Source organism: Monodon monoceros, unplaced genomic scaffold, assembly GCF_005190385.1.
Source record: "Monodon monoceros isolate NGI ecotype Baffin Bay Population unplaced genomic scaffold, NGI_Narwhal_1 Super_Scaffold_4, whole genome shotgun sequence".
Classification (NCBI taxonomy): Eukaryota; Metazoa; Chordata; class Mammalia; order Artiodactyla; family Monodontidae; genus Monodon; species Monodon monoceros.
In genome coordinates, this window is record NW_021703781.1 from 59,096,303 (window position 1) to 59,124,290 (window position 27,988).

Here is a 27,988-nt window from a genome sequence, read left to right on the forward strand (position 1 = left end):
GTATACGAACCAAGACTGTTCCCAGTTCATATTGCCCTGCTTTTGGAAGATGCTAGAATACAATCTAAGAATGTGTGCTGTTCTTTTGTTTAGTTGTTCCTCATAAAATGCTTTTTTATGTGAGTGTATGTGATTACATCTTGACTATCTCATTTGGAGGAAAGAAATTTACATGCCAGGATGAGTAGATAAGGGAGATGGAAAATACATAATAAAGGAACAGCTGGAGATGCATTTTACAGTTTATGGGAAAATGAGCACCAGGAATGCCTTTTGTGTTTTTTAAATCAAGGAATACCTTGGAGGGGACCTTCGTTTTTCTTCTGTCTAGCACCCTAACTTTCTTTAGGGAGTTTATTCAGCCCCACTCCAATCATGTGGCTTCTGGGGCTTCCAAATAGTGTTCTCAGACTCACTGGTGCTTGTGGGAACCAGCCCTGGCCTAGCAAAGACCACACTCAGATCCCAGTGATTGGTGCAGGGTGGGCACATGCTTCAAGTTAGCCATCAGTTTTGCCCCAGTGGATTTTGTTAGAGGCTTAAGGAAAGGCACTGGGAATATACAAATAGGGGACTGAACAAAGTAATCTTCCCCACAGGTAGAGGGACTTGAAGCAAACACACAGAAAGAAGAGGGGTGAAGATCAAACCGGAGTCTGGATACCAGTTGTGCCAAAACCCAGATCTTCCCTTATATTTCCTGGTTACAAAAAATAATACATTAACTCTTCTCCCCTTTCAAGTTGAGCCTTTCTCTTACAGCCAAAAGAGTCTTGAGTAATCAATTTCTTCTAGATAAATATCAATATTGTATGCCAATACATACGCTTTTACAATTCTTACACATTGATACTTTTCAATATCTTGTATATACATATTGATTTTGTTTGTTTGTTTGTTTGTTTTTGTTTTTGCCGTACGTTGCGGAGCACAGGCTCCAGACGCACAGGCTCAGCGGCTGTGGCTCACGGGCTCAGCTGCTCCACGGCATGTGGGATCCTCCCGGACCTGGGCATGAACCCGCGTCCCCTGCATCGGCAGGCGGACTCTAAACCACTGCGCCACCAGGGAAGCCCCATACATATTGATTTTGACTCCAAACATCAGATATGACTTGGGGAGGGTAGGGGGGAGTGAGGGCAGTTGACAAGAAAGCACACAACTGAAAAAGAGAGTTGTTATAAATTAAAAACTCACTTGCAGTTACTACCTGGTGAGAACGTTATTCCAGCCTCTATCCAGAAAATAAAGACCTTATGCTTAAAATACCTGTGCTGATCATAAAATAGAGGTTTAACAATCTGATTTAGAAGCTTTTTGTTTCCCAAGAGGATCTTACTGTATTTTGAAATCAAGCAGTAAATACAAGGATGGTATGATTCTTCCTTCCCCAAGTAGCTGAAGGTCTTTATCATTTTCTAAATACTTTTCAGGTATGGTCTCAGAGATTCTATTTGCAGTCCTCATAATTAATTCCCATAAATTTCAATAGGAAGGGATTTCTTAAATGGCATTAAATAGTTTATAACAAATTCCAGGATGATTAGGGGATTATGCTTGGATGATACAGAGATAGGAAGAATAACTAGGAGGTAGTGGGGTTCTAGGGGAACCCCACTGGCCTCCAGGCTGCTGCTTGGAGCCTGTGATGCTCTTGATCAGATGACTAGAACCTTCTCTACAGCTGCCCTAAGAACAGGTGCCTATGCCCCTCAGCCTCCCAAGTAGAAACCATCTCCTCTGTCTGGCTGCTGATGCCCACTTCTTGCTTATTCCTTCCTCACCTGACACAAATATACCCACGTGGCAGAATGTAAGCTGCATCTGGAGACTTAATTGCAAAGGAGTCTCAGAAATAAAGCTTTTGATTTTCCAGCTGTATGGTATAGGAAGGCTGCTAGAAAACATGTAGAATAGGTGTTGAGTATACAATCTGCAGTGTCCTTTGCATATTTCATCTGATTTTTGCCACGTATCAACCTTGTGAGGTAGGTATTTTGATTCCTATCTTAGAGATGAAAAGGCTAAGGCTCTGTGATGGTGGTACTGGTATGAGAAATTCTCTTATCCATAACTTGTGTTTCTGCTACCTTGCCCCGCTACTTTTCCTGATTATTTCTGGAGCTTAAGTACATGTTCTATTAATATTTCTTTCCACTACCATTTCAACATAGACCAGAATAATTGTCAAAATTGTCACATTTAAAAAACCATTTATCATCCACATTAGCTACTGTTCAGAGATTAACGTTTTAAGAATGGAAACAACCGGGTGAGATCTGCCTCAGCTCTGTTATTTGGGGATTTTCTTAAATGTTATATTTTAGGACTATATGCCACACAAAAAAATTCTTCACGGTTGTACTTTGACTGAACCCAGTTTGACATTTTCAGCAGGTCTATTGTCAAAATAGTTAATACCAACCATAGTCTTCAAGAATGCAGTGATGATATACACACAGTTAACGTCCTTACAGAATGTCTTGTAATCATGTACCATGACTTGGTGCTGGGAAAAGAGCTTTTTTTAAAGATAAGTGGAAGGCACATAAGACAAAGAAAAGGAACTGATTTACATTACTGAAAACCAGTTTCTTATGCATTTACCATTTAAATAACGCACCCACAGATGAAATTATCAATGCATGATCACAGAACTCTCTAAGAAATTGGGAGAATTACTGGAAGAGTTGGTACAAAGCAGCATTTCACCCGGATTCAGCCTTTGCACCAGATCCCTTGGGTTTAAAACTGCCGCATGGAAAGTGGGGGAGGGAAATAGTAAAACAAACATCAAACAAAAAATCCTGGGATTAATGAGCTGGAATCTATGTGTCTAAAGTCAAAGTTTATCTAGCCTTATAAATAAAGCCTTATATAAATAAAGCCTTATAAATAAATCTGTGATCTTAATTTGAATCTTTAGTCCCTAAAAATGGAAGATTACTAAAATTTAAGTGGAAGAGTTGTGTAGAGAACTCCACTTTAGCCTGAATCTATTAAAACACTCTCTGCTGGTAGGGATCAGAAGGAAGGAGGAACGATTATTGTCTTAAAAATCTGTCAGTTTCTGTTCTAAATGTCAGCACACCAGTCAGGACTTTGGAAAGGTAACCTGTCATCATAAAAATAGTAAATTTAGGGCTCTGCATATACATAAAATGTTTATGACAGGTATACACACCAGATAAAATGGGGGAAGTTAGGAAGGGATTGGATGCAAGCTCTGCTAATTTAGTGATAGTTGTTTAATTGTCCTGAGTGAGTGTTGATAAACCATGATTTGTAGTGAGTTAGGAGTTTTATATTTCATGATTAATCTCCTGGTCCTCTTCCTCTTGGCTGTAAACCCAACCACTGACCATTCTTCACACCAGCGAACCCCCATAAGCTAGTTTGCTGTTGAGCCAATATCAAGTTCTTTTGGTGATGATGGTTAAACTCCAATGCTGAATGGCTATCTGTTGAATAAATGAATGAATGATGACATGAAGTAACCACTGAGGAGGGCTTCAATATGCCTTACTACCGCTTCTATCTGGAGATGTTGTGGTCCTTTTAACTTTGTGATCCACATGTCTAGGGCAGAAGATGTATATGTTTGATTCTGGAAACAATGTTACTTTGAGGCATCCGTTTTGATGGCTAAAGGCAGGTGTCTTAACGTTCCCCAGCTGTAGCCTGCAGCAAACGTCACCATGAGAAGGTTGATGGGGACAGTGCTGTGGAAGTACATTATGAATTCTATGCTCTGGGTGTCCACCAATCCCCATCCCCATCCCAACACACACACACACACACACACACACACACACACACCCCATACACACCATCCTACCGTTTCCTTTGTGGCTTGGCATTTACACAGCAGCTGGTGTGCTGTAAATAGACATGCAGCTACAGGGCTGGCGTACCAATGGACCCAGAGGTGAGACATCTGGTAAAACAGATGCAGCGTGGTAGGGAGACACAAACTGCCCAAAAAGCGCTCATCTCCCAAGATCTGTGCCAAGGATCTGACCAGTGCCTGTTTGGGCACCATGCTTTCCAAACAGATGGGAATAGATTTGAGCCAATACGAATATATGGTGAAAAGTCGTCAGCTCACCTGTGATTTGGAGGGGTGCCAGAAAAGTGAAAGCAGTCTTTTTCTTTTAAAAGTCAGCTCTTCACTGTCACCTGGGCCACACACATTCATCAAGCACTGTCAAGCAATTTTTGCCCAAGTTTCACCACGGCAGAGTGGGCCTTTAAATAAATGCCTTACCTTGTTCACGGAGATGACAAGAGGATTAATTAGTAAATGTTAGCAATGCTCCTGCAAGATCAATGGATGAAAGAAAACTCACAAAGTGCATTATTAATAATGGAATGAGGTCACACTCCATAAAAGTCCTGTAACCCATTTCCAGTATAGAGAAGGCATTTTGTAAAAAGGCCCACTTTTTATTGAAGTATTTAAGAAGCATAATGCAATGTAATTTGTGTTCTTAGCTAGAAAAAAAAGTACATACAGGAGAAATGTTGGGGAAAAAAACAATGAACCACTCATCTTATTACTTCTTCTTTGTGGTTTAGAAGAAGGGTCATTTTTTCCCTAAAAGGATAAGCTTATTTATTCATGGTTCTAATACTTTTAATCCTTTGCATCCACTCAATTAACTATTATAATATAAAGAACTAAAACTAACTGCAAGGGACATTTGAATCTTCACATATGCTGAAATAAGGTGTTAGATGTCTTGGTGTAAAGTAACAGCCCTGAATAAGTATAATTCTCTTATTCTCAGGTACATTTGGCTCCAGAAAGAGGATAACAAATTTATTTCCAAAGTGGAGGTCTCTAGGGGGCTTTTATTCAATAGGAACAACCACAAGACAAACAGCAATGAACTTAGATATGGGAACTTGAAATTGGAGTAATTTCTTCTACCAAAAAACCTCTTTACTTCTATTTCTAACTTCCTAAATCTCAACTTTCTATCGATGCTCCTTGAATTTCATCTTCCTTCATGAGACGAACCAAATCTTCTTAACCTAAAAGCTGTCTTGCACCTTACATCTGTGACCTTATCTTTTACCGTGTTTTCAGTTTTTATCATTGCATTTTATTTAGGGTATGTATTCTTTGTTTTACCAACGTGATCATAAGTTCACATACGGCAGCGTCAGTGTTTCATCCCCCACAGCCTCAATTACATTATGTTAATATAGCATGTCCTTCAATAAATACCTGTTGATGCTTAAAAAAAAATAGTAAGACATGACATAAATAAAGCACTCTTAATGTGCCAGCCATTGTTCTAACTGCTTTCATGCATTGTCTCATTCTAGTCATCACAACACTCTACAAGATGGGCACTGCTGTCTTCTCGTTTGTACAAATAAGGACAGTGAGTCTCAAACATGTTCGCCCTAGTTGCCTAAAAATGTACAGCTAGGAATGTGCAGGGCCTGGACTTGAATTCAATTCTGGCTGATTCCAATGACCCACTATGTTATATCGTTTCTTAAATTCTTCCATTCCTTGGAGAAATCCCAGTCCCCTGACAGTGCATCATTTAATGTTCAGTTAGAAAACTTTTTAGTACCTATTATCTTACAGATAAAGTCCAGTTCCTTAAATTAAGTAAGAAATACAAACAGGTCAGGATTCACTCTACTAATTGGCCAGTGAATACGAGCTGGACACAGCAGGTCTAAGAGAGAGAAGAAAGCCTGCTTTTTTAATACACAGAGCCTCACTCATGCATTAAAGCCACCCCTGATGATGTCTCTCTCCAAGCCTTTTCAGTTGCCTCTGCTCCCAACCTGCAATGCTGTGGGTGCTAATTTGATATCACCCGCAGAGTGTAAAGTAATAATATAATTGATGATAGGCCCTCTAGGAGCTCTTCTGCGATTAAGAGATCATTTGAATACAACCGTCTCTGTGGTCCAAAAGCAGTCAATAATGTGCAGCCAAATGGCTTTGACATTCAGATTCCAGGCATTCTAATGCATGGGATATTTCAATTCACTCTGATAGCTTGAACTGGAGCCTGGCTTTCTTGATTGACTCTCTATTAATGGTGAATTGCTCAGTTCGTTAACAGGATAACTGCTGGAGAAAGGGAAATAAAATCATAATGGCATATATTTGCAAGAAATGACTTCTCTACAGTAAAGATTTATAACCTTATACATTCCTCCATTCAATAAATATTTATTCAGCACCATCCCCGTACCAGGCATTGTTTTAGGAGCTGCAGGTACTGAGATGAACAATACAAAATCTCTGACCGCTGGAGTTACGTTCTAGTAAGCAAGAAACAAAATGTATGTATTTAACTACCTTATCATCTAACTTCAGCTAGTGGTAATTGCTGTAAAGAAGGAGTACAATAAGAGCACAGAGAGGAGGAAGGAAGTGATAGATGGTCAGGAAAGGGCTGACATAGGGAACTGACATGAGCAGGTAACTGAATGTTGCAAAGGAGCGAAGGATGAAAATCTGGGAGAAGAGCATCCAGGCAGAGGGAACGTCAAACATAAAGATCCTGAAGTGGGAACAAAATTGATCTGTTTGAAGAGTACTAAACAGTCATGCTGGCCACTGTAAAATGAGTGAGGAGAAAGTTCTAGATGAGGAGATTGGGAAGGTAGGCAGGGGCAGACTGTACAGAGCCTTGGAGGCCACCTTTAAATTTGAATGTGAAGCCGTTGGGAGATTTCCAGCAAAGGAACGGCATGGTCAGATTTACATTTAGAAAGATCACAGCGACTGCTATATGTAGATAATACTGTATAGGATGCAAAAAAGATGGAAGGGAGATCAATTAAGAGCTATTTCAGGAGATGACAGTTTTTTTTGGACTAAGGTTTATGGAGGGAGACAGTTGAGAGTGTTCAGATTCAGGGTATATCCTTGAAGCTACAGCTGTCAGGATTGGGGGTTAAATGGATTGTGGTATTTGAGAATAGAAGAGGAATTCTATATTCAAGGGTTAAAAAAGAGACTTAAAATGCTAAAATACCAAAAGTAAGCTTCACAAACTGTATTTTCTTCTTAGCCACATTTTCATAGCTTAATGGACTATTCCCAGTGGGAATTCCTCAGAATAGAACAACAAACTCTTACTCTTTTGAAGCTCAAGAACTAGTGTTGTGACAAGTTCTGCTGCTAAGTTTCTCCTGCTGACCCAGAACAGGCTGCCGTAACTCTCTGCACCTCAGTTTCCTTTTATTTGAAAAGTGCATGTGAGAAGCAAGAATTGGAAAACATCTAAAGTTCCTTCTGGCTACATCCTTTAAGCAAATGGTTAAGCTTAATAAGTTGTAAGGTTTAATTTTAACGTAAGTAAGCAGTCCATAATGAGATGTACTTTCTAAAACAGAAAATAATCATTGTTATAGTTTTCTCACTAAAGTTAGAGTAGATCCTGGAAGTTGATATGGTTTTTGGCAAATACAATCTGAAGAATAACGAGCTCTACCTATCAGATCAGAGTCTGTGGGTCTTTGAATCCTGCTGGATGCACATACTTTAATTTGGAATCCTTGAGGTGAAAATATTTCCCTTGGACGTTCACCCAGGATAAGTACTAAATCTGGAACTACTTTTCCTTCCCTCCTCTCCTTCCTCCATAAGAACATATTGTTTGGTTAGAAAGATATCTCGGCACTAAAAATAATTGTCAAACCATATAGCTTCCAGTTACTATCCTTATGGTCAATGCCTTATCATATATTTGAAAATTCCTTACTTTCTGAATCAAGAATATGAAAATGAGAATAAGAGCAAATATTCTAGATGAAAGAATCTCTTAAAAGTGAGAATGCCTCAAATCTAAAATACATTTTAGAGAGGAAATGTTAACATTCTCTAATTGGTCTTTGCCTGAATCCTTCAGCAAGCAGAGCCTGAGCCCAAGGTTTCTATGCCACTATTTTATTAAGAAAGAAAATCAGAGCCAGGCAGAAGTGAGCAAAAAGGAGAGGAAGCCGGGCAGAAGGGGAGGCTAATTCAAGGCTCTTTGTTGAGCTGGTGCCACTGAAAATGACTGTTTGGTCTTGTAGAACTGTCTACTGATAATCTGCATAAACTTCATCTCAGGTAGTTTATCTGGGGAAAGTGTTTATCCATCAGCACCCGTATCCTGTTGGTCAAAATTCATTCCATAAGGTGTTAACTCCCTCACATTCCTGACTTGCACAAACAAGGGGACCAAGGGAAGTCCTGCAGTGCCCATTCCTCCATGTCAGTGGGGAAGTCCTGGGGGAAGAGACATAGACAGGGTTACCCAGCTGAGATGCCGTTGTGTTCGGCAGGCATCCAGGTGGACAGAACCGTGCAGAGCTGGTCTCCATAGCAGTGGCCGGAGGCAGTGAGTGTCTGAAGTGATGCATAAAAGGCGTCTGATTTCAACATATCCCTCCACTAACTGTCCAAATGCAAGAAAAAGGGAGGAATGTCTCGTTAGCAAAATATGTAAGGATGACTTAGAGGACTCAGCCTACAGTAAAACTGATGGGAGTTAACTGTCGTGTGTCTACCGAACGAAACAAAATAAAACAAGGCAAAACAAGCAATTCCCTGTTGGGCAGCATTAACAAGAGTAGAGGGTCTGGAAGTCTGTAGAAGCTAATACCGTTTTACTCTGTGCTGGCCCTGTTCCACTTAAAGCAGAATAGGATCAAAGAAGAGTGCCTATAAGAGCCAGGCAAGTTATATACATTGTGCTAGAGAAAGAGTCACAGATAAAGGAATCGGAAAATTGTTACTTGAGGAGTGAAAAGGAAAGAAACTGTGCTATTTATTCTATATCCTAATAGTTGAAGCAGTTCAAATGGAAGACCACTGAGCTTATTCTGTGAGGTACAACCTGTAGAAATAAAAACAACTGGTTACAGCCATTGGAAACCACTTTTTAAATTAATTAATTAATTAATTAATTAATTAATTAATTTTAATTTTTGGCTGTCCTGGGTCCTCGTTGCTGCATGCGGGCCCTCTCCAGCTGTGGCGAGCAGGGGCCACTCTTCGCCGCGGTGTGTGGGCTTCTCATCGCGGTGGCCTCTCCTGTTGCGGGGCACGGGCTCCAGGCGCGCGGGCCTCAGTAGTTGTGCCTCACGGGCTCAGCAGCCATGGCCCACGGGCTCCAGAGCGCAGGCTCAGCTGTAGCCCACGGGCTTACTTGCTCCACGGCATGTGGGATCTTCCCGGACCAGGGCTCCAACCCATGTCCCCTGCATCGGCAGGTGGATGCTTAACCACTGCGCCACCAGGGAAGCCCAGGAGACAACTTTTAAGTAGTAAAAGCTGTTCACATATCGAATGTGTGCCTTGGAGTGAGGTGGAATAATACCACAGGTGTTAGTGTACCTTAGGGGGTGGAGAAAGAGAACCAGCGGTTTCCGACTCATGGGATATGTGTTTGAACACAGACCCTCGCATTTCTAGCTAGGTGATAACTGACAAGTTGCCTGACATCTCTGAGTCTGTTTCCTCAATAGAATAGTAGTAATATTCTCAGGGTTAATGCAAGAATTATAAGATATAGGCTGGGGGAAATGGGGAGAAGTTGTTTAAAGCGTACGAATGTTGAACTGAATAAGAGGAATAAGTTCTGAGGATCTAATGTACAGCAGGGTGGTTATACCTAATAATACTGTTTGTGTACTTGAAATTTACTAAAAAATTAGAAAAGTATTCTCATAAAAATGGGAACTATTTGAAGTGGTGAATATATTAATTGATTGAAAGAATCATTTCACAGTGTATACGTATAGCAAATCATTATGTCGTATACTTTATTTTTATTTTTTTACCTTTTTTTGGGAGTATAGTTGATTTACAATGTTGTGTTAACTTCAGGTGTACAGCAACGTAAATCAGTTATACTTATACCTATAGCCACTCTTTTTTAGTTTCTTTTCCCATGTAGGTCATTACTGAGCAGAGTACTGCGTAGAGCTCCCTGTGCTATACAGTAGGCCCTTATTAGTTATCTACTTTATATATAGTAGTGTGTATATGTCAATCCCAATCTCCCAACTTATCCCTCCCCCTTTTCTCCCCTGGTTGTATATTTTAAATATATTATGATTTTATTTGTCAATATACCTCAACAAAGCTGAAAAGAATGTTGCTCAGTAAAGTAAAAAAAAAAAAATACAGGATATAATATGTGGCTGCATATAAATCTCTAGGAGTACTAAACAGGAATACTGGTATCCATATTCACTTTCATTACTGAGAGCTAGGAAGTATATTAAAAGAAAAGAATGGAGGGAGAGTTTCTTAGGTTAGAACGATGAGCTTTAGCATCCCACACGTGGCTGATGCTCCCAGGTCCATAAGCAGCATGGGCTCGACCAAGAAAAGCCTGTGTCCCCCAGAGCCAGCACTCATTTAATGGCAAGAAATGCAGTGTTCTTAAATGGGGCTCATTTGAATGGAAAGCAAGAAGCTCAAATTGTAATGAGCCTCCAAGGCATTTTATAAAACTCTCATTAGAAAATAACACAGCCAACAGACTCTATGGGTACCTAATCTAAGAACAACTAACATGAATGAGATGCTAAACATTCAAAGCCTGTACCATTTGCTTAAAAGCATAAATTCAATTGGTCAGATGCCAAATTAACTGTAAGAGAGACTAACAAAATATTACCATAGTAGAAAACATTATTAGAAATTAAGCAAATGAATAAACATTCCCCCCTCTGGTGAATATTTGTAGCAATTATTGAAAAATTTTGCAAGCATGTGGTATTTTAACAAACCTTAGTATTGTATGATGTGCAGTTGTAAGTGAGGAAGCTCTGGGGTGTTTTGCTCTGAGAACTGGATGGTGCTCTGGCCTTGCTCCTAATGAGAGGCAAATAAATAATATACAACATCAATTTGGCACACAGATGGTGCTAATGAATGAGCCGCCTAGACAGCCAGCTCTTCTCGGTTGGGACAGGTGACTCCATGTGTAGCAAGTTTCTGGATACTAATGGGAGGTTAGGCTGTCCAACAACTTCATGAGGTGCAGGTGCTTTATAGGAGACATCACTGCAACTGGCCCTTTTGAGAAAAATCAGTGTTTGTTTTTAATGTCATTAAAATCAGCTTGGAATCAAAAAAGTTTTCAAATGCACTGAAATCTCCTACTTTTGTTTGCCATCATTTAAGAACTAACTCTTACATTTATCCAAACACCATTCGTCATCTATTCAGCCAGCCAACCAGCCAGCCAGCCATTCACTGGTCATTTAAAGCATGGTCCTTGGAGTTCTGCTGCCTGGTTTCCGAATCTTGAGCCTCAGCTTAGGCTTAATAATATAACCATGGGCAAGTTATTTAACCTTCCTAAGCTTCTTTGGTTTCTTCATGTGTAAAATGGATCCCTCATAGATTTCCCATGTGCATTAGAGTTTAAAACTCCTAGCACAGGGTCAGGAACAAAGTAAGTGCCCGGTTTGTGTTAGCAGTAATCATTTTTATTTCATTCAAATTTGAGTCATGTGCCTGTTAACCACTTGTATTCAAAAGCTATACCCAATAATCCTTCAGCTGTTATGCTCCCTTCCTTAGTTACTTTCCACATTAAAGATAGGAGAGGAACTCACCCACGCATTGAATATTGCTCATCTCCAGAAAGCAGGGCGGTTACCTACATCTCCTTTTGCTGGGCTGCTTCTTATGAGTAAAACAGGAAGGCTTGTATTCTTAACTTTCCCCAGAATTCAAGCTATTCTACCTTGGACGGGGCAATCAAGGCCAACCAGGACATGGGGTGGGATGTACGTAAACAGCTTTGGCACTTTTCATCCCTAATGATCATCAGTTTGAAGGCAGTACATGGCCCTTTGTTCACAGACTATCCTGAAAATAACCCTGCCGTTACCTAAGGGACCTGAAAAATAGGGTAACGCTCCTGGGCCACCAGCATTCTCTCAGGGGACGTGTTTACAAGACGCAGCTCACAGTTTGAATCAGATTTTATTTTCTTCACTCAAATAAGCCCTTACACCACCTCCCTCACCTCTGTGACACGTACATACACTGTCTCTCTTCTCTGAGATGTACTATCCCAAGTGAACTGAACCTAGTATCATACTAATTTAATTAATAAAAATAAAACACTATTAGCATGAAGTAATTAGGGAGATAATTAAGGGTGTTGAAACTTGAGTTTACAAGCGAGCTTTAGGGGAAATCAAATTGTTTTTAACCCAATACCTTGGGCAAATGCAACATTACGTTACCAAGGGAAGGTTCTTGAGCGCAGCTTCTGTAAAGAGATTAAGATGGATTTGTTATAAACATATTAAGTCTATGTAAATGAATGCTGATAAAACATTTGAAAAGTATATTTGCATAAAAAGCTTCAAATTTGTCCCCAAGATCTTATTTAGATTGTTCTTTTCAGATATTTTTTGAAGGCTAGAGCACAGATAAAACCTCTGTTAGAGTTTTGAAAAAGTATAGTAAATGACTCAATATAACTGAGACATTTCTTGCCATTATTCTACCAAAATACAAAATAAAGTTACCTAAGAAGAGAAAATGTGGAAAAAGGACCATAAATAAAGAATAAAGTCGTTTACTAAGTCCCAGTCAAAAGTTTTATATTGAGAAATACATGTTTTTTTTTTTTTGTGGTACGCGGGCCTCTCACTGTTGCGGCCTCTCCCGTTGCGGAGCACAGGCTCCGGACGCGCAGGCTCAGCGGCCATGGCTCACAGGCCCAGCTGCTCCACGGCATGTGGGATCTTCCCAGACCGGGGCACGAACCCGTGTCCCCTGCATCGGCAGGCGGACTCTCAACCACTGCACCACCAGGGAAGCCCGAGAAATACATTTTTGAATGTACAATTTAAGCCTAGCAAGACTAGCCTCCCCAAATAAGGGAGGAGGAGAGGAGGAAAGGAGAGGCAGAGGAGAGACAGGGAGAAAGGGAAAGAGAAGAGAGAGAGAGAGAGAGAGAATAACAGCAACCTTTGGATTATTCAGCATCGAAACCTAAGAATCTTGTAGTTAGGGATGAATGAGACAGTGAGGTAAGTTATATTCACTTATTCAACATATATATATTTAGTGTTTATTATATTCTCAGTACTCTTGTAAATATGAGAAATAAAAGCCTAAGTGACAAAGGCAATTACACTTTGACATAGAATTAATTATACTTTATTTGGGGTAGACAGACAATGCAAAAATATTTAACATGCTATGAAACGAATGAAACAAGGTGACATGTCCGTATGGGAATGGACTGGCCTCACAAATGCTGTCAGAAGGCTGACATTTGAACTGGAGCTAAGTCACAAGCAAGAGTTAGATATGGAGACAGCAGGAAGCGCAGCTACGAGGAGCTCAGGCAGGAAGAGATGAGGAGAAGGAAAGTGAGTGAGGTTAAGTGTGGGGAGGCCAGTAGGAATCAGGTCATTTAGGGCTTTATGAGACGTTGAATTTTATTTAAATGAGATGAGGAATAATTGGAGGTTTTTAAATCTCCCATTTTCTCATTTACCTTATTTTCAATTGTTCATGCAATATTTATTTTTTAATGATAATATATTAGGCCAAATGTAGGCCTCAGTAGGTGCCAAATAACATAAATTGTACAGGCCACACTCTTTTCTCACAGTGATGTAAAAATAGCAATTAATAAAAACAGAAAAAAAGATCTATTACCTGGAAATTAAAAAAAAAAACACACCTCTCTTATGAAACCATTAGATCGTGATGGTGTCAAACTATAATGTCAGACTATTTAGAGAATAATGAATATTAAAACACATCTTCATTTCTAGCTGTGAGCCAGGCTTGGTATCTTGAACTTCTCTCCTATTATAAACAACTAAAACTCCTGCATAAAATTTGTGGTAGAAACTAGCTAGACATTTACCAGCTACTTCCTTTCTCTGATTACACAGCTGAACTACGTTTCCCAAGCCTTCTTGCACCTAAGTGAGATGCGCTGTGTGGTTCTTGCCCGTGGAATGTGAATTGAAGTGATGCCTCACACCCAGTCCAAGTTAGTTTGGACTCTCCAAATTCTCCTCCCACCCACCCCCTCCAAACACGTATCTGTTAATCTGAGGTAGATCCAGATGCCTATGAAGGCACATGTTGAAGATGGAAGAGCCATAGCCTAGAAGGAACCTGGATCTCTGAACAGCTGAGTGAAGCAGAATCTACTTAACTATTGACCTGCAGTAGGCTGACATAAGCGAGAAATTAAACTTCTGTTGGGTTCAGCTATGGAGAACTTGGGGTTGCTTATTTCAGCACCTGCTACTACTTACGCTGTATTAACAGAAATTGAGATCTCTATGTAGGACGTTGGCTTAATGATTGTTCAATAAGCAGGAAAGGAACTAATATGAGAGGCTATAAAGGTGGAGTCCATGTACTACAGTGGCGAAACATTTGGTAAAACTGAGGCTTGGCACCTGGGAAGTAGATATATATGCTTACTGAACTGGAAGCTCCAGAGGAAGGGGGTTGAAATTAATCAAATCTTTAGTGTATGTTGGCCACTATTGTTTCCTTTTGGCAAAGTATCCTAAGACAGACATTAACTCAGGAAATAAATGGCTGATTTGCAAGGAAAAAGAAAGGAAAATATAGAAAGTGCAGAAATTTGGGACCTTTAGATTTTGAAAAGAACCTACTGTTTATAAACCACAGAGGTCAGGAAATAATATTGAGAGAATCTTTGTATAACAAATACTTGTTAAGTCCCAGTCTTGCAGCACATATCAAATTAAGGGTACGGCCTGAGAATGTCAGCTGCTCGGTATCACTGTAGCCACCACTGAGAGACGCAAGGGGATGAGGAAGCAAAGAAAGACAGCTTATCTGTGAATTTAAGATAGAACTTTGGATTTACTTGTTGGTACAAGAAATTGACTGGAAAGACATAGACCAGAAGCCAACTAAATGCTGGAGGGATTTAATTGCCAAAAAATCAATCAGCCCAGACTAAAAGTTATTTGACTGATCAAGAGTTAAAACAAGCTTTAGACCACCATATCTTCATGAGCAAGGAGACATTATAAAGCTATACAGTCTCAAAGGGAGACCTGCTCTCCCAAAGTCACATCACTATGGTCATGAAAAATAATCAGGGAACAGCTACGTGACAATGAAGCCATAAAGAAAATATTGGCAGAGGTACCCTCCCAGAGAAGAGAACCAGAGCTTAAAGGAGAAGTTTCTCCCATTTCTCGGCCTTCAGGATATCTTCCAAGCAGGATTTTGGAATTACTAGACAAGTGATTTTTTGTTTGTTTGTCTTATACTCTTACCTTTTTCAAAAAGAAGCATCTTCTGTGGTTATGTTGACTATGTACCACACTGCATTTTGAGTGTAGAGGGAGCAGCTGACTTATATTTTTAGTTTGTTGGTCACTAGAAAGTGGGAAGCCATGGATGGACTTGATGGTATTGACTATACATCTCTGGGAGATCTTGAACCTTAAATTGGATGCAGTGACGGGATGGGGCATTGGTAGGTGTGCTAGGAGGAAGATGGCCATAAATTCTTTGCTATTCCTGGCATTGAGAGGTAGATTTATCCAATCTCCCCTCAATTTTGGCTGACGTAAGGATGTTCTTGACCAATAGAATCTGGCAGAAGTGATGTCCTTAGACCTCTGAGGCCAGGCTATAGGAAGCCTTATAGATTCTACTGAGACCCCTTGGTATACTCACACCTAGAGCTCTGAGCTTCCTTACAAGCCCAGCTACCCTGAGACCACCATGCTACGAGAAGCCTAAGCCTCCTGCAGAGACCACATTGAGAGGCTCTGAGACTACATGGAAATGGAGAGGGATCAGGCTGCACCCAGACTTCCAGAGATCATGCCAAGGCATTGGGCACATTAATGAAGTTCCCTGACCCAGCCATCAGATGACTTGAGTGGTCCCAGGAGGAGCCACCAGGAGCATAAAACTGCCTGTGAGCCCCTTCTGAATTTCTGACTCACAAAATTGTGAGATGTAAAAAATTGATTACTGAAAAAAATAATTAATCACTACTGATCAAAAATCAGTAATTAAAAAAGAAACTAGTAAAACCCTGATGTTTTGAAAAAGACATATTTCTAAATAATAAGTCAATAAAGAAATAATAATATGAATCAGATAACTTAGACCTGAACACTAACAAAAATTCTCTACCTACGGAATACATGAGTTGAAACTATAGCAGTTCTCAGAGGGAAATTTATAGGCTTAAACACTTAAATCTATACTTTGAAAGAGAAGATAGGTTTAAATTAATAAGCCAAGCACTAAGCTTATAAAGTTAGAAAAAGAATAAAATGAACTGAAAGAAAGTACATGAAAAGAAGTAATAATAATAACAGAAATTGTTAGAAAAACACTTAGAGAAGATCAAAAAACAAATGTTTGTCAAATTGTTGGTTTTGTCTCTTCAAGAGACTGATCTCCTGCAAGATTGAGCAATCAGAAAATAAAATAGGGCACAAAGATGATAGTAGAAGTGACAAAATAGACATACCTAAAGAAAATCGAATGGAATAAAATGTCAGATTGTTTTGAAAACAATTTTACTCCAGTAAATTTGAAAACAAAATCAGGAAATTACTAGAAAAGTATATCTTACTTAACAAAGCTGACTCAAGAAGTAATTAAAAATAAAAGCATCTTGCTGGTAGGAATATAAATTGGAATACTTTAGAAAGCAATTTTTTTTAGCAAGATGTTATCTAGAAGGATGAGGGTGACCACACCTCCCGTTTTCTTTAGGACAGTTCCAGTTTATAACCATTGCCTAAGCCTGATCAACACTAGTGCTCCTTTCTGCCGCAAAGAGATTCCAGTGTTCAAGTTTGGATGCCTTTCCTACAGCCTAGCAATTCTACTCTCAGGTGTTTACCCTAAAAATAATCCTGTACTGGTAAAAAGGAAACATGTACAAGGATATTATACAACATCATATATAGGAGAGAAAAAGAAAGAAGAACACTGGTGCCAACTGGACTCTTCATCTGAAATATTTTCTATGGAATATGATGGAAAACCATGCAGCAGAGAAAGAGTGATCTACCACTCCATGAAGCAGTGTGCTTGAGCTTAAGGAAAATAATATTGTGAGGGGAGAAAAAAAGAAACTCATTACAGAATATATCAAGATGATTTCATTCATATAATGCCACTGAGGGCTACACACATATGTAGTTAAGAAATACTTTAAGGACTATAACAAGGACATAATACAAACTTCAAGACAGCAGTTATCCCTAGAGTATTGGGATAGAGAGAGTTTTGGAATCAGAGAGAGGGCACCCAAAGTGCCAATTAATTTTCTGTTTCTTAAACTCTTATTATCCTTTATATCTTACATGTGAAACTTACCTATATAAATTGACTCATTAAAATAAAAAAAATAATAGTAATAACAGTTACATTTATTATTTACTCTGAGCCAGGAATTATTCTAAGAGCTTTACAGCTCCCAAGCACAAGAGCTTTTATTCTCACCACAACTCTGTGAAGGAACAATTGTTATTTCTTTTTAGAAATTAAAAAAAATTTAAAAAACCTGATTCATGCACAGAGATGTTACTTAAAATACAGGCTAAACCACTCATAAATGACAACGTCAGAGTGTTTTGACCACTATGCTCTACCGCCTCACTCTAGAGCTCAGCTCTCATTTTACAATTTTTCTGCAATATCGATATGTAACGCTTACATAACAAACAAACGTCATAAAACAGGCTTCAGCCTAGCTTCTGCTGGAATTCTTACAGAGCTTGAATTAATTTAGGCTGTTAAAAACGTTTTAGGGTATGACTGGAAGAACTTTGAAGAACATTAAAAACTTACAGTACAACGCTATTTACATTGAGCTTCAATTTTAAAAGCATGTTGCCATAAGCCCTCATAAATGCCTAGTAAAGTAGGTTTATATCATCATTTGCATTTTATGAGTAAGGAACCAGGTCATATGGCTGTCCCTAATTCACACAGAAAGGAGTCCTCATCATGGATATAGACATTTTATCTACTTCTTGGTCATAGTTAGTCACATAATATGTGTCACATGGATCCAGAATAGTCTTTTATTTCAATAATGATTCTAAGGTATGGTCTATGGAAAATGCTCAACCTGAAGATTTCACTCTACTTCAAGGGACTGGTTAGAAATCAGTGGTGCTCAGAGAAAATTTAAAGGAAAATTAAAGTATTAGACTGTGTCTGGTGGCTAGGAGGAGGTAGGTTCTCAAGGCAAATATGTTTTTATTAAAACGACGATTCTATGTACATTTATTTCTTCCCATAGGCTCAACTTGGTTTAGGTGATGGCTCAGTGTGGCTCCCTCTTGGCAAAAATGTGAAGTTTGCAAAGTTCATCTTCAAAATCTGTTCCCTTCCTTTTAATTTATTTTATTGCTCTTGATTCCAATTCCACACTCTCAAGCACCTGGATCCTGTTCCTGCTTCATTCTTTTCTTAACTGACTAACATCTCTAGATCGATAACTGGTGAACCTGGTATTCAGGAAAGGAAGTTAGTGTGAAAATCATTAGACCAGTTTGGGTGCCAGTTCCTCCACTAACTCACTTAGAAGCCTGAACGTTTTATCCGTCTTCTCTGAACCTCAGTCTCTCTCTCTGTTTTGTAGAGGGATGAACTAACAAGTTTAATAGAAGGGATGCCTTCAACATCTAACAGTTTTGTTTCTATAGCTAAAATGTGTAATTAGAAAAGTGCCTTAGCTATTACTCTGCCCAGAAATATTTACAGGTATAAAGAATACACTTTAAATCTCACTGGCTTATTCAGTCTCTTGTTATCTCTTACAAATGACTCTAATTTTCCTTATTTTAGCCATCCTCTCCTCCAATCTATTCTACTTGCCATTGCCAAAATGTGCTTACTAACTGTCTATCCTGCTTCCTTCATGGCTTCCTTCACCTCATCAACTTGTTGAACTTGTGATGAGCAACAAGTATATTTGATATAAACTGACCAATTCAGCAATGGATACAGCTTGTCTGTTACACCAAGAATTTCCTGATCATGTTTAATAGATTCATTTGCATTTTTAAAGCAAATCCAAATGGTATTTCTTATTCATTTGTAATGCACCAACCCCTTCAAAACTCTTCTAGTCCTTCCCCTAAGGTGGAGTTAACTGGACTACACACTGCTCTCGCCTTGGTTAGTGTTTTGGTTCTGTCTTGTTTTCCCCATTACAGTAATAACATGAGCAGAAAGTACTGTTGCTAAAGCAATAAGCATGTGAGCCCTGGGATGGTTACCTCCTCTGGACCCCTTGCTCCATTTGCTTAAACATTGAGCTCATTTCATTCTTAAGGTCACAGGAATGTAAATATTTTGCAGTTTTCCCTTTCTTCTTTTTGACAAGGTCTTTCTGATATAACATGTTCCTCTAAATTTACATGTAGTATCGAAACCTAAAGTATTTCTCTCCACCAGCACCATGGAATTCTCTTCTTTGTAATACAGCCCAGGTTGAATACACCAAGTCACTCATTATTTTTTAATGGCTTCTTGTTGCCCTTAGAACCAAAACCCAGACCTTCATAAGCTGGCATTAAAAGCCCTTTACAATCTGGCTCCAGTTTAGCTTTCAGCCTCATCCTCTCTCCTTCCTGCCTTACTTCCTGTCACCCAAGGTCCTGAATTCTACTGAATAATCAAAACTAGTCACCTCTTATCACTCCCATAAGGGATACTCATATGAATAGTATTGATCTTTCAGAATTTTTTTGTAATGATTAAGTAGTTTAACCATGTAAGGGCCTAGAAAGTTTTAGACCACTTGTAAATGATTTATCAATAATACTAGCTGTTATTTGCTATTACTGTTATTTATATTTGTGTCTCTGCTCATGCAGTTTCTGTAGAATGGAATTTCTTCCACTATTCTCTCTACTTGTTAAAATTTGCTTATTCTTCAAAGGTTAGCTCAAATGCTACAAGTCTGGAAAGTCTGTTATAATCAGGGTTAGAATTAATTGTTCCCTTTCTTGCATTGTCGAAAAGCTTTAGTTTTACTTCTGTTTTAGCTCAGTTATTTATTTCTGTCTCCACAATTCGATTGTAAGGTTAATGAGGGCAGGGAGGAAGGACCATTTGTTATTCATCTTCATGATCCCCAGAGTGCCTGTGACTGGTTATTCATCCAGAAAATGCTTCTTAAAGTGAACTTGGAAATTGAAGATGAAAATTCTTCAGGCCACTAAGGAGATAAATTATAATCATGGAACAATGGGCATTTTTAAAATATTTTGGAGCAGCGGTGGGAATGATCACCTATCCAAGGTCAGCTATGCATATTTGCTCCTTTCAGAATAGCTACACAAAACTAAAGAGAGTGGAGGTAAACAGGGATTTATTAATAATTATATCTGTATATGTATATTTTTGTATAGCTTATTTTTAACTGAGCAATGATTTTATCCAAAATACAGTGCCATTGCTAGGAATTGTGTAAATATTAAGATGATATGCGTTGACAATCAAAGATACTATATACTGGGCTTCCCTGGTGGCGCAGTGGTTGAGAGTCCGCCTGCCGATGCAGGGGACACGGGTTCATGCCCCGGTCCGGGAGGATCCCACATGCCGCGGAGCAGCTGGGCCCGTGAGCCATGGCCGCTGAGCCTGCGCGTCCGGAGCCTGTGCTCCTCAACGGGAGAGGCCACAACAGTGAGAGGCCCACGTACCGCAAAAAAAAAAAAAAGATACTATATACTAAAGAGAGGACAGACATGTGCAAACTTACTATGACAGGAGGCAAAAGGTGAAAGTTCTAATAATAATGATAATAATTGTTAACGTTGATTGAATGATTAAAGTAATTGTTTCTAGGACTTTACATAAACTCATAAAACTTCACTTCACCCCTCTGAATTGGTAGGTAGTATTGTTATCCCTGTTTTACAGATGAAAGAGTAGGTGATGATAAATATGAAGGGCAAGAAAACCTTCCCACTCAGTTGTGGGCTGCTTTGTAATAGTGACTTCCTTCCAAAGAACAGGGTATGGAAAGAGGAAAAAAGTGACTTTACAGGTGGAGAAACCTAAAAAACACCTACTTCAGCCAGGTGATCAAGGTTAACATCGAGTGATGTCATGTTGATGGTATGTACCCTTGATATGATGTGATTAAATGATACTTGTTGTCTTCCTCCCTAGAACCTATAACCCGAGTCTGACTCTAAGAAAAACATCAGAAAAATTTTGTTAGAGGAGAATCTGGCAGTGTTTCTTACTCATACTGTTCAAAACTATCAAGATCATCAAAGATAAAGTCACAGTGTCATGGTAACAGTCAAAAGGAACTTGAGAAAACATGGCAATGAAATATAATTGGTATCCTGGATGGGATCCTAGAACAGAAAAAGGCTATTAGGAACATTAGGACATCAGGACAAAGGAAATCTGAACAAATGATGGACCTAAGTTAATAGTGTATCAATATTGGTTCATTAATTTTGTTCATAAAATATACCTCTTGTGGATTTAATTAGGCCCACGAAAGGATATGTTGAAATCCTAACCCCAGGTGCCCTTGTTTGGAAATAGTGTCTTTGCAGATGTAATCAAGTTAAGAAGAGTCATATTGGATAAGGGTAGGCCCTAAATACAATGTCTAGTGTCCTTATAAGAAGATCATGGGAGACGCAGGCACACACAGAGGGAAGATGACATGTGAAGATGGAGGCAGAAAAATTGGAGTCATGTAGTTATAAGCAAACAAATTCCAAGGATTGACAGCAATTGACAGAAGCTAGGAAGACATAAGGATTTCTTCTCTGCAGCCTTTAGAGGGAGCGTGACACTGCCTATGCCTTAGTTTCAGATTTCAACCCTCCAGAACTGTGAGAGAATAAATTTCTGTTGTTTTAAGCCACTGATTTTGTAGAAATGTGTTTCAGCAGCCCTAGGAACCTAATACACTAGCATACTAATAAAAGATCTTAATAATTGAGGAAACTTCTGTGTGGTCGGGGGTACTACGGGAATTGTCTATACTAGCTGCTCAATTATTCTGTACATCTAAAACTGTTCTAAAACATGAAGTCCAGATATTAAAAAATGAGCAAGTAAACAAAAAGCAACGAGCTATCACTTCAATTAACAAGGGTGACTATAGTAAAAAATAATAAGTAATAACAAGTGTTAGCAAGGATGTGGAGAAATTGTATCTCTCACATACTGCTGATGAGAATGTAAAGTGATGCAACTGTCTTGGAAAACAGTCCAGCTGTTGCTCAAGAGGTTAAATAGGTAGAACTATATGACCCAGCCTTTCCATTCCCAGGTATACAACCAAGAAAATGGAAAACATATGTCCACACAAAAACTTGTGCATGAATGTTCATAGTGGCACTATTCAGCCAAGAATGGTAACAACACAAATGTCCAACTGATGAATGGATAAACAAAGTGCAGTAGACCCATACGTGGAATATTATTTGACAATGAAACAAAGCAAAGTACTGATAATACTATAATATAAATGGAACTTAAAAACATTATACTGAGTGAAAGAAGGCAGTAACAAGGGAATATACATAAAATAATTTCATTTATATGAAATTTTCAGAAAAGGCAAAGACAGAAAGTATATGGGTAGTTGCCAGGGGCTAGGGGAGAGGTGGGAGGAAATGGAGAGGGGCTGCTAACGGATACCGAGGAGGGGAAGGTGGGGGGGAGGTGACAAAAATATTCTAAAATTTTTTGTGGTGATGGTTGTACAGCCATCAATATACTAGAAAAAACACTGACTTGTACACTTTAAATGGGTAAATTGTATGTGCATTATATATATATATATATATATATATATATTTTTTTTTTTTTTTTTTTTTTTTTTGCGGTACGCGGGCCTCTCACTGTCGTGGCCTCTCCCGCTGCGGAGCACAGGCTCCGGACGCGCAGGCTCAGCGGTCATGGCTCACGGGCCCAGCTGCTCTGCGGCATGTGGGATCTTCCCGGACCAGGGCATGAATCTGTGTCCCCTTCATCGGCAGGCAGACTCCCAACCACTGCGCCACCAGGGAAGCCCGTGCATTATATTTTGATAGTTAGTTTTTAAAAGTGCATCAGAGATAGAACATTGAACTTGTCCAAGGCCCCACAGCTATTCCATGGCAGAGCCAAGATTGCAACCAAAGCAATCTCACACTAAGGGTGTCCAGCCTTAGCCATTCTATGTATTGCGTCTTTCGTAGAGGTTTCGACAATATTATATAAAAGCACCTAGGGAGAGGTGATCCTAAGACGAAGGGAGAGACCCTCCCAATGGTGATTTTCGTAGGTTTCCTGGCTCGGAATAGCTCCTGGTAACAGACAACGGCATTTTCAGAGGGGAAATGTCATTGAAGTCCTGATTACACTCACAACCTCCTGTAGAGAAGGAAGCTTCTTTTTGGCCTTTGCAATTCTGAGAAGGGTTATATTTAGGGGAGCAAAAGGAAACTCATTCCAAGCAATACGGATAAACATATTCCTAGTACTCACTTAAGTTATTTAGATGCATGACAAAGCATCGTTTAAAACCAACTTAAAATTAGCTCTAATGAGGCAGTATTGCCTTCCATTTCACATCCTGCCACACATTTGCTTTTCTTTCATGAGAGGTGCTGCATGTCAAGCAAGTTTCAGGGTTTTTTACCCCAATTGCTGCAAATTTAGCCATATATGAAGGTATTTTGAAGGTGTGTTCTGTATTACCATGATTTTTTTTTTTTTTTAATAATAGAGGTCTGACCCCCTCGATCAAGTTGCACGGTCAAAGTAGTCTCCCTTAGGCCTGTGTGCTAGATGGAGGGTCAAGGTTGTACTTTCTTCTGATTCATAATGACAAGCTAACAGTCCAGCCACCGAGCCTGGGGCAAACCCCAAAGGCAATCGAATCCAGAGGAAGACAGAATCTTCAGGGCATATTTAGTGGAATGAGTGGATGTGGAAGAAGAGACCTGAGGTGCTGAGACAGGCAGGGTCCAAGCCGGGTAGGGCCTGTGTCTCACACTGAGCTTGTGCATTATCCACAGGCCATGGAGAGCCTCTAAAGGGTTTTCAGTGTGGGAAAAACATGTGATATTTGAAAGTTATTTCTGATTTTGTTATGGAATTCTGACTTGAGGGGATAAGTGAAGAGACAGTATAACCTAAAGGGATAAGTACATAGGCTGGTACTTATCATCACTTCATTTGTTGTACAGTTGTATAGACTGTTGATTACAAAGGCCTGAGTTCTAACCTTGACTCTGCCTCTGGCAAGTTATGTGAATTTAAACTTTTTTTTAGTAAATCACCAAGGCTTAATTTTCATAGCTGTAAAAAATGGATAAAATGAAACCCCCTTCTCAGGGCTTGAATGAAAGTAAAATAAGACCAAGTGTATATAAAGGTATATATTTATTCCTTATTATTATACATTTTAATAAATGAGAGAATTAGTCAATGTTGAGCATTCTTGTTGGTTCCTAATAAGTTAGGTGCTTGATGATGGGGAGTCCTGTGATTTTTTTTCTTTAATAAATTTATTTTATTTATTTAGTTTTGGCTGCACTGGGTCTTTTTTTTTTTTTTTTTTTTTTTTGCATTGGGTCTTTGTTGCTGTGTGCAGTTTTCCTCTAGTTGTGGTGCACGGGCTTCTCATTGCGGTGGCTTCTCTTGTTGCGAGCACAGGCTCTAGGCACGTGGGCTTCAGTAGCTGTGGCTTGCAGGCTCTAGAGCGCAGGCTCAGTAGTTGTGGCGCATGGGCTTAGTTGCTCTGCGGCATGTGGGATCTTCCTGGACCAGGGCTAGAACCTGTGTCCCCTGCATTGGCAGGTGGATTCTTAACCACTGCGCCACCAGGGAAGCCAGGAATCCAGTGATTTATAGACCCAGGAAATGATAGAATTGAATTCATCTTGGTGGTCTTCATGATATTACTGAAGAATTTGTCAGGTGCTAACAGTGTTGTAGAAATGCAGTTCTTTATGTGGTTATCATGATGAACTGGAAAATCCAGGAATACCCAGGAATCTCAGAAATTCCTAGAATACCAGGAGATTACACTGAGAAGGGTGTTTCAATTCACTCATCAATCAGCTAGGCCTTAGCATCTTATTTGGTCTTCCTTTGGACAAATTTTCATGAGCTCCTATTTGGTCCTGGGCACTAGTGACAGGTGATGAGTAAACAGACAATGTCCAGCCAAGATTAACTAGGAGAGAAAGTAGGTTGCTGGTCAGTGAGGGGAGTCTGAACCAAGACTCTGATGGAAGAAATTATGCGACATGATCAGGAATAGTGAACAGGAGTGCCTGGCTGGTAAAGACAGGCGCTCCCAGAAAAATGAACAATGACCCAAAATGTCAACTTTGGACTTCATTTTATGTATAACATAGGACATTGAGAAATATTAGAAAAATCAAATTTCTAATGGAAGAGCTACTTTATTTTTTGCAAAAATATTCAGGATCGGAAGAGGCGATAAGTAGAGCTGAGGAGTTAGGTAGTTATTACAATATTTCAGGAGTGACACTCTGGGGACCTAAACGGTTGCGATAGGAATAAAAGGAAGATTCTGTGAGACTGAATACAAAGGAAATGCTTATTTATTATGAGAAGCAAAGGAGATGGCAGGATGACGGAAAATTTACCTGGTATTATTAGTGATAAATTATTTTGTAAACTATGAAGAGTTAGGCAAATGTATGAAATGATACACATTCTTTCATTGTTTTCAATGATAAAAGACACACATGTGCAAGACAAAATGATGTAGACACAGTTTATCTTTCTTAGGAAATGAGGACAGCTCACAGAGGTTAATCGATTTGTCCAAGGTTATACCACAAAGTGGCAGTTAGAACTTGAACTTGCATCAGTTCCTCTTACATTAGCACAGGTCTCTATATACAAGTGTACTTACACAAGGTCAGGTGTGAAACAACCCCAGCCTTGGTGTCACTGTGCGCCACTGAATTTGCCTTGGTTGCCAGAGAGCTCCCTCTGAGCACATCTCCTGCGTTTGTCTTCTTTTGCTGAACACCTGATTATCTTCCGAAACATCCCTTTGGGATGTTAAAAGATCCCATTTGCAAAGCTCTTGAAGATTTTGACTTACTATGGCTTGGGCACCTCCAAAATTTGGAAACATAGAACATGTTTGCTATCCCTATGTACTGAAAACTGGATCTCATTTAGGAGTACTAGTTGCTGTAACCTCCCCATAAGACTCCCTGTTTCTTGGGATATATGTGTATTTGACAAAATAAGCTCCTTGAAGGTATACATCTCTATCTGTTCTATTCAGTGACGTATCAAGCGCTAGAATGGCAACTGACGTGTAGTACGTGCTCAGTAAATGTTTATTTAATGAATGAATCCCTTTCTTCTGGATAACAAAGATGAAAATGTTTGACTTAAAATATTTAGGGAATGAGGTGCTTAAGAATCTGGTTTTTTTGTTTGTTTTTTTACCCCCAAGAGGCCAACTAAGACTTCTTCGTTACTAGATCTCTCTGAATCTTTATAACCAGAGAAACATTGCAAGATTATCCCAAGCATGGTCCTTGGGCAATGACTTTATTTGCTGCTTGATTCTCTGGGAGATTATAGGCAGAAATGGTGAACTTAGAGTTAATATAAGCAGAAAGACTCTAGGGCTACTTGCCAATGAGGGGAACTGTATTCTCTCCCATACCAGTCTATTGTCATTATTAGCCTGAACGGTTTCTGGGGAAGGGCAGCATGGTATGATGCAAAGAACATGAGCCTGGGTCCAGGCAACAAAGCCTTTGGACCCCAGCCAACTCCTTATGAGCTGTGTGACCTAGGAAAAATTACTGCACATCCCTGAGTCTATTTGCAGCATTCTAATCCACAAAGTTGGAAATAGACTATCTACATTAGCTCGTTGCTGTTGTGAAAATTAAAGACACAGCATAAAGACCTTGACACAAAGCAGATATCTAGTAAATGTTGTTTTTTAAAATTTTTTTTTACATATGTTAGTTCTTTCTCTTTGCTGCTGTATCTGTGAAGATAAAGATGAAAGGTTATTTGGGAGGAAGAATCATGTGTCAACATCTTGTGGTCATAGGGAACCCAGGAGAGCAAATGTCTGGGGGTAAAAAACAGTCTTCTGGTGTCTCTTTGGGTCTGTTGAATGAGTCCTGTGTGTGGGACTTTGAGGCTGCCACCATTTGTTCATTAAAGCCCAATGGTGTGTAGAATTCAAGGCAGGGGTGAACAGTCAGAAATTCACCTTTAAAAATAAGATTTGCTGTGATTCCCTCCAGGGGCTGTGGCCTAGGGAATAAGTTGCCTGTTCTTGGGGCTGCCTGCTGTGTGGGAGAGTGACTGTCAGTGACATTCAGCTTGTCAAATACATTTCTTAGCCATCAGTATTCAGTCCTGAGGGAGCCACCGCTGGGAGTATCAGAGCGGAGAGGAGATAAGTAGACCCTGCTGGTTTTCTAGCAACACGGCTCTCACAGGCCCAGCAGGAAGCACCTCCCTTCCTGGCATTCACAGGTGCTGCTCTGTGCTTCTTACTGCATCCTCAACTCCCTCTGTTTAAAAATCCATTGGATTTATCTAAAGCTTAATTAATGCCAACTTTGTGGCCAGTGCTGGCATATACACAGCTGTTGGCCTTTACAGCCATCCAGTGAAGAGGGGATAGATGAGCAATTTGAATTTAAAGATAAGACTGAGGTTCAGAGAAGTTAAATTACTTTCCCATAACCACCCAGAGAGTTTTGCAAAACAGGATCCAAACCTACAGTGATCTACGGTGCTTTGGGTGAAAATCACCTGCAAGGAGGCGCGATCTGAGTTTGGGGGTCCGAGACCTCTTCATCCGACATGTCCTCAGGTTCATTCTGGTGCTGAGCACATTCACTCTTCCTGCTTCTACTGGTCTCTATAAAAAGCCTCTCGAGGCTTCCCTGGTGGTGCAGTGGTTGAGAGTCTTCCTGCCGATGCAGGGGACAC